Below are 14,514 nucleotides of genomic sequence, written 5' to 3'. Positions count from 1 at the left end.
AGGCTGGACTGTTCACCCAGTAATACAGATTTAAGGAAAAAGAGAAATGCTTATTCATGCACCAAGCCAAGTCCTGAGATGCATTTGGCAAGCCACCTGGATCAAACAATTTATACCATGCACATTGACACACAAGATAACAGACCATGAGACACACACCATCCCTGGAACCCTGGTTAAAACAATAAAGAAAAAACAAATGCAGACAGAAAAAAAAAATAAACCAATCTCTACCTAAAAAAATCCCAACTCCATAAGTAGTCAACTAGTTTCAACATAAAAAATTAAGAAGCAGGAATTCAGCTCCTATCCCTTGTCCCCTCACAGATTCCAGAAAAATAATACAGCCTGACAAACAGGCTGTGAAACAACAGACCACCACTTGCCTGTAAAAGGACTACAAGCCAAAAAAAGTTCTGTTCTTGCTGCATGGATGCATTGAGCTATTATCAACTTGTGTTAGCTATCACAAGTGAATTAACCAGAGCCGCACTGGCCAGCACAGAATTCCCCTTGGCAGGAGTGAAACAAGGTGATCAGCACTCAGACAGTAAAGGCACGAGGCAGTTCCCCACATGTGGCCTTTTCTTCTACTGATCTCACTCCTTCATTATTAAAAGGGAGACACAGTCAAAGCACAGCAGGTCAGCCATTTTTTTCCCCATTTCGAGTAAGACTGGACAATACAAAACTGTTTATTCTAAACGTATCTTATTAAAGGTTACCAAGGTCACTGCTAACTAACAGCAATGAAAAAAACATTTAAAAAATACAAAATGAACTCTCCTAGTCTAAGAGCAAGAAGATTCTTGCTTGCTCTTGCTAGCTGCAGTTCCTGTGAACTGCAGCTAAACTCCTTCTAGTAACGTATGAATGTTCTTATCACACAGCAGAGAAATGTAAATATACCAATATTCCCTTAGACACCAATCTGCATTCAGTCTGTATAAGGAACAATTTCTTAATCCCTCCTGAAGTCTTGAGCTACTGTTGACTTTAGCCGCTATCCTTCTGCACCCAGTGCCAAGACTTATTTTGCATATGCTCAATTAATACACCCGAGTGCAACAAGACAATCTAATTTAAAGACAAGCAACACAGAAACAAAAATCAGAAATTGTTAGGTTAATTCTTTTTAGGAAAACAATACTTTCAGTTATTGAAAGAAAAGCTTTCATTTCCTTTCATAACACTGACCACAAAGTCTGGATTTTCATTGCACAGAGGGGAATACAAAGAATCTCCCCACCTACATTCCTGCTGGGTGGAACATAATCTCGTTGGGCTATCAGAAACATTGTTATTTCTTACGATACAGTCCTGCAGAAATCAGAATGGTCAGTAACCACGAAAACAACATTATACAAGCCAAACTTTCATATTTGTAGTTATTTATAGGTAGCTTGTTCGGTGTCTGTTTAAAACTAAGTATCTCCCCATCAGTTACTGTTCACTTTGTTACAAAGACTTTACAAGCCTGTTTGCCTGTAAAAAGACAGATTATTTCCTCAGGCACCTTACCAGAGCCAGGAGGCTCACTGTGTGGCTTTTTTTTATCCCCACTTCAGCCACACGCAAAGCTTAAAAAACAGCTTTATTTTACATCCATCTCCAACCAGGTGCACGGATCGCTCCCAGCGACAGAGAGGGGTGAGGCTCCACGCCGGCGCAACCTGGAAAGCAGCACAGCACCAGATTTCCGTGATGTCCTTGGGCAAGGCGCATTCCCTACGGAACGGAACGGCGGAACGGCGGATTCCACCCTTTTCCCTGAGCACTCTTGGGCGGCACTGCCGGCTCAGCCCGCGCACCTGCCCGGGTGCGCTGAGGCGCCAGCCCCGCTCCCGGCCCGGCGCTGCCGAGCGCAGGGCTCCCCGCGGGCAGGAGGCGGGACCCGGCCGGCCCCGCTCTCACCCCGGCGGGACGCGCCGCGGCGGCCAAGGGCACGGGAAGGCCGCAGCCCCGGGCGCCTCCTGCCCGGGGGCAGCCCAGCTGCCCCGAGGCCGCCATCGCCCGCCGGACCCCGCACACGTTCCCCCGACGGGGAATGCGCCCCGGGCGAGCGACCCCTGGGCCGAGGCACCACACCAGGCACGGGCGTCCCCCCCACAGCAGCACCGCCACCGCCATCACCCGCATCCCTTCCCGCACCGCTACCCAGCACCGCAACGGACGAACTCCCACTGCCGAGGCACTGCCACAGCCGGGGGTACTACCACAGCCGGGGGCACGGCCACTGCCGGGTGCTCCGCTGCCCCCACTCTGCCGCCGGCCCGGCCCGTTCCCTCCGCCGCCGCGGCTACTTCCCATACCCCGGCACGGCACGGCACAGCCCAGCGGCCACCGCCTCGCCTCGCCCGGCCCGGCTCGGCTCCGCTGCGCTCGACGGCTGCGGCCCGGGCCCGCACGCCTGTTTACCGCCGCCCCCGGCCGCGGCCCGGCCGCGCGCCCCGCCCCCGCCGCGCTCCCATTGGCGGAGCCCGTGCGCCCCGCGCCTCCGCCAATGGCCGGCGGGCTCGCGCGGGGCTCCGCCCAATGCGGGGCGGGCCCGTCGCGGCGCGCGCGGCGGCTGCAGGGGGACGTGAGGCCCGTGAGGTCCGTGCGGCGGGCGGGCGGGGGGGGCGCGGGGCGAGGCGTGAGGAGCGTGTGCTGCGAGCGGGGCGGCGGCCTCCGCCGTCTGTCGGCGCTGGGCTGGCTCGCCCCCCGGGCTGGGCTTCTGCAGCGAACGGGCACCGACCCGGTCGTGGTGTCAGCCGGAGGTGGCGGCGTCTCGCCGCGGTCCCGGCTGGCGGGGTGGGGGAGGGTGGTCCCGCGGTGGGAAAGGACGGCGTGGGCAGCGCTCGCACCCCGCGCCTGAGGTGGGCTCGGGGAGGCCGGGCTGTCGCTGCCCAGGGAGTTCCACAGTCGCTGTTAATATGCATGAGGAGATGGGCAGGAGCCCCGCGCCCGACGGGCTCCAGGGAAATGCCAGGTGAAGGGACCAACTCCCAATTCAAGGCGCTCCGTGTCCGGGAAACCTTTGTGGCTGCCTCTGTGTTTTTTCAAAGCATCGTCACAAAACGGCTCACGTAGGCATTGGGAATTATTCATGTTGTTGGGAAATGCTCGTATACACGTTGGAAACAGATCGAGTGCGTTGTTCCCTTCAGGTCGATCCCAGGGATGTGGCGTCTCACAGAGGCTGCAAGGGGCTCACAGCAACTGCCAGCTCTGTGCTTGTCTGGATGCTCTGGAAAGCGCCCGCTTCTGTCAGCAACTTTCCCGTCTGAAAAATAACAATATAGTCTTTATGGTGCATTTGCCACATGGCTGCATCAGTGCAGGAGTACATTTGGATGAGGTTTGGAGATTGAATCATTCATTCCTTCCTAAACCAAACAGGATTCATAATTCTTCTCTAGTTGTAGCATAACTTGGCAGGAGTGACCAACAAACAGCCCCGAGCTTTAATTTCACCGTTGTCAATTGCTTGCTTTAGCCAACCTTTTCAGCTAACTAGTAACTTGAATTGAGCACTTAAATCCACACCAAAAAGGACCTCTGTCTAAGTCAGTAGGAGCTGCGGGTGCTGTAGATTTGTGAGGAAGGAAAATGGAGAAATGGTCTGCTGTAAGTGTCCAGAGGGGTTTAACTCTACAAAACCCGTGAATATTACTGCCAACCTGCTAGTGCCAAAGTTGCCCTCCTCCATGGAGGGAGACAATTATTATCTCCAGCTGCTCAGATGAAAGATTGTTTGGCTGGTATTTATGATCAGACAAAATATTGTTCAAGTATTACACATATTCCTTCATGTTTTTAAAAAAAACCCCAAAAATATTTGCATCTCACCCAAGCCCCTCTCAGCTTCCCAGGTAGGCCATGAGGAGGTCTCTGCAAGGCACTGAACAGACAGCTACAAATGAATTTAGCAAAACTCATCACCCAAACATTATCGAATTAGAAGCCAGCCCCAGTCAGGACTGGAGAGGCTGGATTTGAATTTGAAAGGTGAAAAAAGAAAGAGTTCCCTGGGGAAGGCACATTATTGAATTAAATGCTCAACACACGGGCTGTGTGCAGGCACAATATATCTGAAATGAAAAGGGCAAGCACGACACTTTGATGTTGGATAAGGGGATGGAGACTCAAAGTGTAGATGAAGCAAAAACATGACTGCAATAAGATACCAGCCTTGAAAAGTTTTGTCAAAAAAATGCCTAGTTTTCTTAATTTCAATACTCACACCTGTGGAAATTCACACAAATTAATTGTTCTATTTGTGGTTAATTTCATACTACTTTTAATAAAGGAAAGATCATATATGCCCTCATCTACAAAGAGATAAGTTTCAGGTGTCTTTTCTAATGACATTTTTATCTATTCCTGTACTGAATTTGGATGTCAGTGCTCAGTTTCTGTGTAACGTCACTTTGCTTGCATCAGCTCAGCTTTAATTGTGAAACGTGTCTTACTCACTGTGCTGAGCACGGAGAACTGGAGGGTTGCTGCATGAGCAGGATGTCATAGTTGGAGATGGAGGCAGAACAAGTGCAGGATGAAGCTCTCCCCATCTCTCAAAGACAGGCCTGGCTGGTTCCCTTTATTCACACGTGGTAAACCATTGGATATTTCTGCCACTGCTGTTCAATTTGCATCACACCTCCTCTTGCCAGGCTTTCTGCAGCCTTGAAAGACCCACTGAACTTGAGCTCTGGGCTAGTTCTTTCTGTACTTAGAGAGAAGTGCCTGTATTCCCACCCAGTCTGGAGTGCAAAGAGGTAGGATCGAAAGCTGGACTGAAGCTGCTGGGAAAAATAGTGTATGCTCTTTATTACTTTTTAGTTCTTAGGGGGAATAGGGACAGGACACCCAGGATTCAATCCAGAATCCAGAGGCTAATTTTTGTGGGAATGGTTGCCTACTTTGTCCCGAGTCCTGAATAAAAAGTTGAACATGATGTATGTGAAGCACTGGGAGAGCTGTTCCATTGCAGATCTCCCTGTAAACTGAAGAAAAATGGTAATAGAGAAAAAATTATGTCAGTATTTAGGATTGCTTTAGTGCTACCAATTATGAGATTTACAGCCTTCAGTCCTGAAAAAAAGAAGGAGCAGAGTGTTGTACTTGAAAAATAGACCAGGGAGTCATCCTTTTCTTCAGGACAGGTGTTGGTGGTTTGGGTAACAGCCTCATTGTTGGCTGTTCCTGTGGGCTTTGGGGCATTCCAGTTCAGGTTCCCTCTCTGCTTGTGAAGACTTAGAGCACCCCACCCTCACACTGGGACCCTAATCATTATGCATGCTCTTGCCTTCTCTCTCCAGCCTTGCTCATATTCTTACTATTTAATGGGAAAGTTCAGCAAGAGGAAATGAGCATGGAGCACTCCTCCAGTCCCATCCAAATCCCAGACAAATATGCAGTCTGGCCTTGTGCAAACTCTGCCTTGTTCAGAGGCAGGAGATGTGGACAGGAATCCTGTGGGGATGAGCCCAGGCTGCCCCATTCTGGTTTTGTGCCCTCCACCAAAGCAGTGTAGGTGAAAGTGACGCCTGCTTCATCCAGGCACTGAATCTGTGCAGGGTTTGTGTGGGAACTGATCTGTTAAATGTGCTATTGCAAACATAAAGCCCTTCCAAGCAGGGTAGAGGGAAGAAATCTAGTCCCTATAGAGAAGCCCTTTTTACAAGGGCCTGTAGGGACAAGACAAGGGGAAACGGATTCAGACTAAAAGAGAGCAGGTTTAGGATAGATATTAAGAAGAAATTCTTTACTGTGAGGGTGCTGAGGCACTGGCACAGGCTGCCCAGAGAAGCTGGGGCTGCCCCATCCCTGGAAGTGTTCAAGGCTGGGTTGGATGGAGCTCCGAGCAACCTGATCTAGTGGGAGGTGTGTCCCTGCCCATGGCAGGGGGTTGGAACTAGATGAACTATAAGGTCCCTTCCAACCCAAACTGTTCTATGATTCTATGAAACTTCTTTGTAAATACCTAAACATTGACATCCATCGGTGCTTTATTGCCTCCAGTGTGATGTGACAGCAGAATGAGGTTGTTGCAGATGAATAAGTTTTGCATCAGTGTCTAAATCTCATGTAATTTTTGTGTCATATACCTGCACTCTTTTGGAGGTATGTGCACTACAGAGCTGAATTTTCAGAGCAAGCCAAAGCAGTCCTGTGAAAAAGCAAGTTCCTAGACTTCGAGGAGTCTCTTGATTAGCTATCAGAACAAGAAGTGAACATTAAGAATAAATCAGCTAAAACACATTTTTGGCAATAGAGGTGTCATTTACTTCTTACAGCTTGTTCGGTAGTGTTCTATTCAGTCAAATTTGAACATAGTCACTGCCTTATCTAGAAACATTTCTGTGAGTGTTTCTAGCAAGAAACTTACAACTATGAGGAGTATATAAATCAGTCTTTTATTAATTATAATAAAAGCATGATCAATTTGATTATAGTAATATTATTATAAAGCTATAAATACTACTATTATCTATCCTCATATATAAATATAGTGAAAATTATAATAAATTTAAATTATAACTAATAGTTACAAGTTAACTAGTGTGGGAGTCACACTCCTCCAGAGGCTTCTCCCTACTAATGTTAAAATGGTTTGTTCAAGATTATTGAATTCTCAAAATATCCTAATTTTTCAGGTCTGTGGGAAGGCTTGATGTAGCAGCTGGAAGTCCTGCCTCCACAGCAGATGCTTTAGTTGTGCCATCCTATCCTCACCTCATGCTGCTTGTTGATATTTAGGTAATGTAGGGCTTAATGGTGCAATTTCATGGGGTGCATATGATGCCTTTTAAGACCAAGAAAAGGCATCACATAAACAGCTCTGCTGCTGCCCTGGGGTAGCAGCAGCAAGAAGGGCACCGGGAAGGGCGAGGCCAAGGCTCTCTGGCTTTGACTTCCAGCAGGGTCCCTTGTCAGCCTTTGGCTGGGATTGCCTTCCTCCTCCTGTTCACTGTTAGTTCTGAGAGGAGTCTGTTTGCTCACCAGCGATCAGCTCACCATTTATTGGATGCAGGGAACACCCAAATAAACGTCTGCCAGTGCTGATGCTGACTGAAGCACTTGATGAAAGCTGACTTCCTCAAAGCCTTGTACAAAGTGGGACACGTTCCCAGAGAGGAACACGGAGAGGAATGAGCCAGAAGGGCTAAACTTCTACAAACAGGAAAACAGAACCAGAGCCTGGAAGGATCTTTGGGCCCTGCAGTAAGAAGGGCTCCATTGCAACAGAAAATTAGTAGGCAGACTACTGACCTGCAGAAAAAAAGTTAATGGAGCCTCAATTAAGCAGTGATTGGTCATGTAATTAGGTTGACATGTATCCAGGCTGTCCAGAGAACACTCAGAAATTCTCTTGCATAGGACAGGCCCAAGCTGTTTCTCCAACCACAGTATGTATGGTTGAACTCGATGAACTTGGAGGTCTTTTCCAACCTTAATGATTCTAGGAATCTCTAATATACATGACCATCCTTCTCTCATGTTCATACAGCTAACCACAAAGCAAAAGCTGCTCTGGAATTGTTTCCCTCAGTCCTTCTCCAAGCAACTTCTGAGGCTCGGATGAGCTACCTCTTGGGGGGTTTTGCCTTGTGTTCACTCATCTTCTCTAGAGGGTAATTTTTTCAGGGCAGATGGAATGTCTTCTCTGACTACGTAGATTTATGGCGTTCACATCACATCAACATAATAATATAGGGATGATGAAGTGGAACAACTCAAGTGGAAGTCACTGGACAGGTGGCTTGGCTGTAGTACTTAGCTTGTAGGTATTTCAAAACTTTGGCAGGTGACGCTGTATGTACCATATGTCATTTATATGGCTTTACGGCCAAGAATGAGAGCAAGAGCTCTCAGGGAGAAATGGGATCTCTCTGACTCAGTCAGTGGTAGATGCACATCCAATATCATCATAGGATCCAAATGATGAGCTATTTTTGTTAGGCTTAGTACTGCTCTGTTTTCTGAACTGTGTATTTTCATCCCAAAGCATTCTGGCATTCATTGCACTTGTCCTTCCTTTTTCTTTCTCCACTCACTGCAAGGGGACAGAGACAGGATGCCATTTCAGTTAGCACTTTATTTTTAAGATGATTTAGTGCTGTCAGAAGGAGGTGGTGTGGCAGTTCTCAAGATGAGTATTTTCTGTCCAAGAGGAAGATACAGTGCAGGGAGCAGGATAGATGTTTCCTAGAATCACAGAATATGCTGAGTTGGAAGGGACCCACAAGGATCATTGAGTCCAACTTCTGGGCTTCTGCACAGGACACCCCAAGAGTCACACCATGTGCCTGAGAGCATTGAGAAACACCTCTTGGATTCTGTCAGGCTTGATGCTGTGACCACTGCCCTGGGGAGCCTGTTCCAGTCCCCAACAACCCTCTGGCTGAAGAACTTTTTCCTAGTATCTAATCTAAACCCCCCCTAGCATGACTTTATGCCATTCCCTCAGATCATGTCACTGGTCACCACAGAGAAATTTCATGATTCCCACGCCCCTATTTTCCTTCTGGAGTTTTCAGTGAGCAGCCTTGCTCTGCACAACTGGAGAGGGCAGGGAATGCCAGTGGGACTGCTGGAGGCTCCCAAGACCCCTGGCTGGGAGGAGGTGAGCAGAGGTGGCTGTCAGGTTCTGTGGAGGAGAGGAGACTGCTCAAGGGCTGTCTTGTCCCCTGACTGAAAAAAAGGGAGGGTGAAGAAGACACAAAAACCTCCCCTTTGCCCCCTACGTTTCTCCTTGCCTCTCTGTGCCCCTGCTCACACCTCCCTCCTTTCCATATCACCCAGAAAGGGGCTGCTTTGGGGAAGGAAGGATGAAGGGTGTCAGACCACTGAGGTGATTTATTATCTCCAATAATAGGGCCTGAGAGGCCCTTTTGGTAGCATTTGTAGCAAAGCTTAGGACCCAATCATTTCTTGTCTCCTGCTATTACCTATCCCAAACAGGCTGCAGTGGCTCTGGACAGGGTTTTTGTGGTTCATACTGTACAGCTCCAGGGCATTGACTGTGTACAAGACTGAACTCTTAACAGGAGGTGGGTACAGGCCCAACAATGCCAGAGTTATCTCTAAAAGGTAACAATTCTACTTTTCAGGCATTTTAAACAGTATGCTCCTGGATTTCTCTTCTCTGGGATGTGAGGCAGATCACAGCCTCATTGTCATTCACTGGGGTTTGCTCCTCTCCTCCACCCTCACACACATGCTCAGCATGCTGGATAACATGATTTTCTCTCCAACCAGGGAAGAAGAAGGGTTGCAATTGTGTTCTCACAACTGGAAATTTGCATATAGGTACATGGATTCTTTTTCTCACTTTAGGTGATGAAATAAAACAAAACTAGGTGCTACTGTCAGGGTGAGGTGGTGACAAGCCACAACAAGCCTAAGCCACATCATGTTCCTCAGTGACAGGAGACTGCCAGAAAGGGCTGTGCCATGAAAACACCATAAAAACACCACCACGCCAGGCATGGCTGTGCCTCGTGACACCCACCTCTGCTCCAAACTTCACCACGTGGGTGCCAAGTGGGTACTGGGTGCTTTGGGAATTGGAGACGTGCCCGTGGGGGTGGAGTACGTTAAGAGAAGGACAGTGCCAGGTGAAGAGGCTGCAGATACAAGCACTAAATGGAAGAAAAGGATACCAGTCCTTGTCTTTGGGTAGTGTGTGGGACAGTGCAGGGCAAGGACAGGCACTGTTGCCCCTGCCACCTTAGCAATTGATATAGTAAAACATTCACAATATTATACTTGCCAGTTCAAATTGTGTTGCACAACAGTGCTTTTTATGAGTGTTGAGCAAAGCCATTTTGAACGAGATGAAGAATACAGCAGCCTGACTAGCAGCTGTGTACCTCAAGAATATGGCATTTCTGTTTTTCTGTTGGACTCAGTTAAACATTACCCAGTCTGTAATTCTTCTTTGTCTGGGCTAAACAGATCAGTTGTTTCTGCTCATTGTAAATTGCATTGGCTTGCATAGTTTGGTGTTTTGCTCTCTCGCCTTGGCACCTGATTGTTTACATGTACCTCAATCGATCCTGCATGGACAAGTGGAAAGGCTCAGTTCTTTGTAGCTTCCAGCCAGGATTCACGTTACAGATGTTAACTGGCAAAGCAATTCACCCCCTGGACAAACATGGCAAATTAATTTTGAAGCTAGGCAAACAGAAACAAGTCCTTTGCCTGCATTTAGCTGCTCTGAAAAGCCTTTTGCCAAGGACAGAAGGGTTATCTGAACAGTTTGGGCAGAGTTGTTCTAAGCAGGAAGGCGGGCTGGAGCCAGAGAACATGGGGGAAACAGGGTTATTTCTGAACACTTTACTGGAACTAAGAATTAACACTAGTCATCATAGTTCTGCTGGTTAATGGCAAAGTGTGCTGCCAAACTCAGCCATTGCCCCAGCTTTTGGCAGGGCATCGCCATGTCTCACAGATCTGGAGAGCAGTGAGCCACCTTGCCCTAGCCTGGCATCATCCCCAAGACACCGTGTTTTCTTTCACTGCCCTGAAACCCAGTACTTGTTCTGGCTTCCTGGCCTCCTGCCTTGCTACTCCAAAACACAGCAAGGTGTGGGATGGAGACATGGAAAGCTGCAGGGTGTTTCTGAGTGCCTGTGTGGCAAATGGACAAACTCATAACCTCCATCCACTTGCCAGACAATGATTCACAGATAGTCATGACAATTTACCTCTAGCAGTCAGTCTGCAGGGATGTTGTGGCTTCAAAAACCAAAAGCCAAAACCAGCACAGGAAAGCAGGATTGTTGCTACCTTTGGATGCTGACTGACCCTTTTCCTGCTTTGTTGTGGCTATCAATCCAATTCCAGAGACCATTTGAGCAGGACTGCATAATCTAACCTCTGCTATCTACATCTGTGTCTGCATTCCTGGACAGAGAGACCCACTGGTGGCAGAACATCCTGACTGACACGTACCAGAGTGCAACTAAGAGGGAGACACCAGCAATTAACGAGCCTCTGGAAGGAGTGACTGATTGAGAGACGCTCCAGACATCCAGGTTAAGCCCTTCATTTGACCCTGAGCAAATTATTCAACTCCTATCTGTAAAATAGGGCTAATGGCACTCTTCTGCTCTGTCGTGCTCCTGATGCCTAAAGAAGTGCTTGGAAAGCCTCAGTGGAAGCACAGCAGAGTAATTTCAGTGTGCTCTGTGCTAGTGTGCAGGGAAAATTTTGGGGTTTGCCTTCAGGCCCAGCAGTGCTAAGAACCAGCACTGCAGGTTCACTTTCCCATCAACTCTTAGACACTTCTGAGATTGCTAGCCTGGAGGAGCCCAAGGTGTGAGCACAGAGATGATCCTTTCCTTCAGCAGTCCCACCAGGTACAGTATCTAAGGATGCAGCCCAGACAGTGACTACACCCTGCGCCATCCACTCCATGCACTGTAGCAACTGTGGCTTCAGTTCAGCTGGTGGTCTGCTTTCCCAGCATTGGAAATGGGGTTCCTTTCCTGAAATACAGGTGTTCTCACCGTTGTGCTCTGCAGCAGCCCTCCTACTTCATGGCAGTGCTACCTACCACGGTTAGCAGAGAAGGTGCCTTAACCCTTTACATGCTAAATGCCCTCATTTCCCCATCCTGCTTAAGTCCTCATTTGGTGCATTTGCCATTTCATTCTTGCTTGCCCACCCAAATCACACAGGGACAGAAATTAGGACAATTCTTTTCCACATTAAAGAAGAAAGTTAAACAGTTTTCATGCCTTTTGAAACTTCAACAGAACACTCAGGAAGAGTATTAGCACAATAGCTGGGGAACAAAAATAGCTCAAATCTGAACTTCCCAGAATGAGACAAAGGCTGTATTTGGTAGGGGCTTAAAGAGAGGGCATGTCTTTTCTGGCTTGATAAAGGGATGACATTCCTGTTCAGAACACTTCTGTTAATGCTACTGGCATTTTATTGCTACTAACTATCTGTTGGTACACAGGATAGGTAGCTTTTAAAATAATCCTGAATACCTACCTTCAGCTCCAGGGATCTTGCTCGTCTTACACCAGTTTTCAAGGAAGGCTCACATTCTTTCATACACAGATGCAGCTCCATGAAGTCAGGGAAAATTTTAAATGCTTGTATTAAGCTTTGTAGAGATTGAAGATGGTATGGCATAAGTTAAAAAGGCTGGATCAGTTTTCCACACTTTCACTTAATACATTGTTCCTGGTCTGCTTAAATGCAAGTTAGCTGGTGAGTTACTCATATTTTATACCAGGGTGAGCAAGGTCTCCTTCAAATCATAGAAACCAGTGATCCAGGAGAAAATAGGCCTAATGCTTTTCCTACTCCACCCCCTTCTGCAAGGCAAGTTCAGCAGTGCCAGGCTTCCTGGCATTTATTTCTGCACAGATCTAATCCCGAGTTGGCCTTGGGAGCTGTCACTTACATCAGGCTGCATTTGATAGGGCTCAAACAGTTCCCGGTTTTGGAAAACTTCCATTCCAACTACTTGGCCCTGTACCTGTCTCTGGTTTCTGTATCAAGGAGTTTAGCTAGTTCCACTTCAGTGTCTCTGTTTATTTATATCTTTTTAATACTGAGTCACAAATAGTGCTGAGCACTGACACCTCCCAAATTGTGCTCTTGGGCACCTGTCAAATGTGTTGCACAAAGAAGACAACAGTTCATATTTACTTAACTCCTTCAGTGCTCAGGGCAAACATCTTGCATTTAGAGTGGCAAAAGATGGGTAATAGCAAACCTGCAGCAAAGGAATATGTAGAAAAGAAATAATAGTAACATGTGTGATGGTGTTTGATGCCCTGATTTAACTCTCTGTGGATAGATCTTCCTTATGTATCCAAGCTTAAACCCAGCATGGTCATGTGGCTTTCCAGTACCCGAGGGGAGCCCAAAAGAAAGAGGGAGAGGTACTTTGTACGAGGGCATGTAGTGATAGGACAAGGGGGAATAGCTCCAGACTGAAAGAGGGTAAGTTTAGATTCAGTATTAGGAAGAAATTCTTTACTGTGAGGGTGGTGAGGCACTGGCACAGGTTGCCCAGAGAAGTTGTGGATGCCTATCCCTGGAAGTACCCAAGGCCAGGCTGGATAAAGCAACTTGGTCTAGTAGAAGGTGTCCCTACCCATAGGAGGGTGTTGGAACTGATGATTTTAATGTCCCTTCCCACCCAAACCATTCTGATTCTATGATTTGCTCTCTTGTTTTGTTTCCCACTTGTAGAATGGGAAAAGCTCACATCACTTTATCTGACTGAGGGCAGGGGGAGAAAGGATAAATTCAGTGAGGAATGCAAGGTGTGTTAGAGGGCATACAAATAGTGTGGCGGGACAGCTTCTGGCAAAGATACCACATCTCTCCAGGCTGCTTTCTTATAAAACAACTGAGTTCAAGAAAATTAGATATCCCCTGGTCCTCCTGAGGATACAGAGAATCATAGAATGGTTTGGGTTGGAGGGGACCTTAAAAACCATCTAGTTCCAGGCAGGGACACCTTCCATTAGACCATGTTGCTCAAAGCGCTGTCCAACATTATCTAGCTTGTCCCTAGATTTCCCAGTGCCAAGAGCTGGAATGACAGCTGTGTACTCTTTTTTCCCCCCAGATTAGCAAGACCTACTGGGATAGGAGACTGGAAGTGAGAAGAAGAATGACAAATCAGTAAGTGTAATTATTCCTTTTCTTCTTGAAGATGCTCAGAAGAAATCTTTATGTAATAAATTGAATTTAGCAATGCCTGGAGGAGCCCCTGACTTATGCTTGGGGCTTTGAGGAGTCAAACTAGGACTGGATACTTTATTAAAAAAAAAAAAGGGGGGGGGAGGGAACCCAAACAAAATGGAGTGTGCAATGTCACAGCAGCACCTCACCCAGGGCTGCAGTGCTGAACATGGCACCACACTGAAAACAGCTGGTTTTAAATGAATTCTGGTACAGTGTGAGCTTGTTCTCACTGAAAGTCTCCCCCATGCTGGGCCAAAACTGCAGCTGTACTGGGGTGTGGGGTGCCTGCCTGGTTTTTTTCCTGCCACGAAAGAGACTCCAGGGCCTTCAGCCTCTCTGAAAAACAAAGGGTACAGAGCAGAGTACTTCAAAATGGCTGGTACTTCTCCACACAGACCTACTGCCCTCCCGTGGCTGCCAAGGAGCATTTCTAATGCAGAAATGGAGATCAGGGACTGAGGGAAGCAATTAAAAAACCCCAAACACCTATATATTCAATTTAAACCAAAACCCAGTTTGAGTTACAAGGCAGAGGAAAGTAAACACAGTGGGATTAACTGAAGTACCTATGAAGGCAAGAACAAAGAGCCTGAAGTCAGGTTTTATGAAAGAGACCATAGGTATCAAATGAAATCTGTGCTTCTGCAAGAACTATCCTGTTTCTGGTTTTTTCATTATGACTGTGCTACTTCTTGTGCATCCTCGCAGGGCAGAGCTCATCTCCAGTCTTTGACACACAGCAGACATTTAGACAAAACAACTCCAGACCTCCCACCAAAAGTTTCACTGGGGGGCTGCATTAGG

At 47.4% G+C, this 14,514-nt stretch overlaps 1 protein-coding gene across 1 annotated transcript in view; it reads right to left on the bottom strand.

Moving 5' to 3' along the window:
* The window catches only part of COQ8A (coenzyme Q8A), a 43,064-nt gene extending 40,645 nt beyond the window's left edge, over positions 1–2,419 (bottom strand). Inside the window, exon 1 of the mRNA XM_039568939.1 lies at positions 2,313–2,419. The gene's annotated coding sequence lies outside the window, so the exon portion shown is untranslated. The remainder of the gene's footprint in view (positions 1–2,312) is intronic.
* Positions 2,420–14,514: the final 12,095 nt, after the last annotated feature.

This window comes from Corvus cornix, chromosome 3, assembly GCF_000738735.6.
Source record: "Corvus cornix cornix isolate S_Up_H32 chromosome 3, ASM73873v5, whole genome shotgun sequence".
NCBI classification, from domain to species: Eukaryota; Metazoa; Chordata; class Aves; order Passeriformes; family Corvidae; genus Corvus; species Corvus cornix.
Note: the sequence above shows the minus strand (reverse complement) of the source record. Positions and strands in the feature narration are given on the sequence as shown.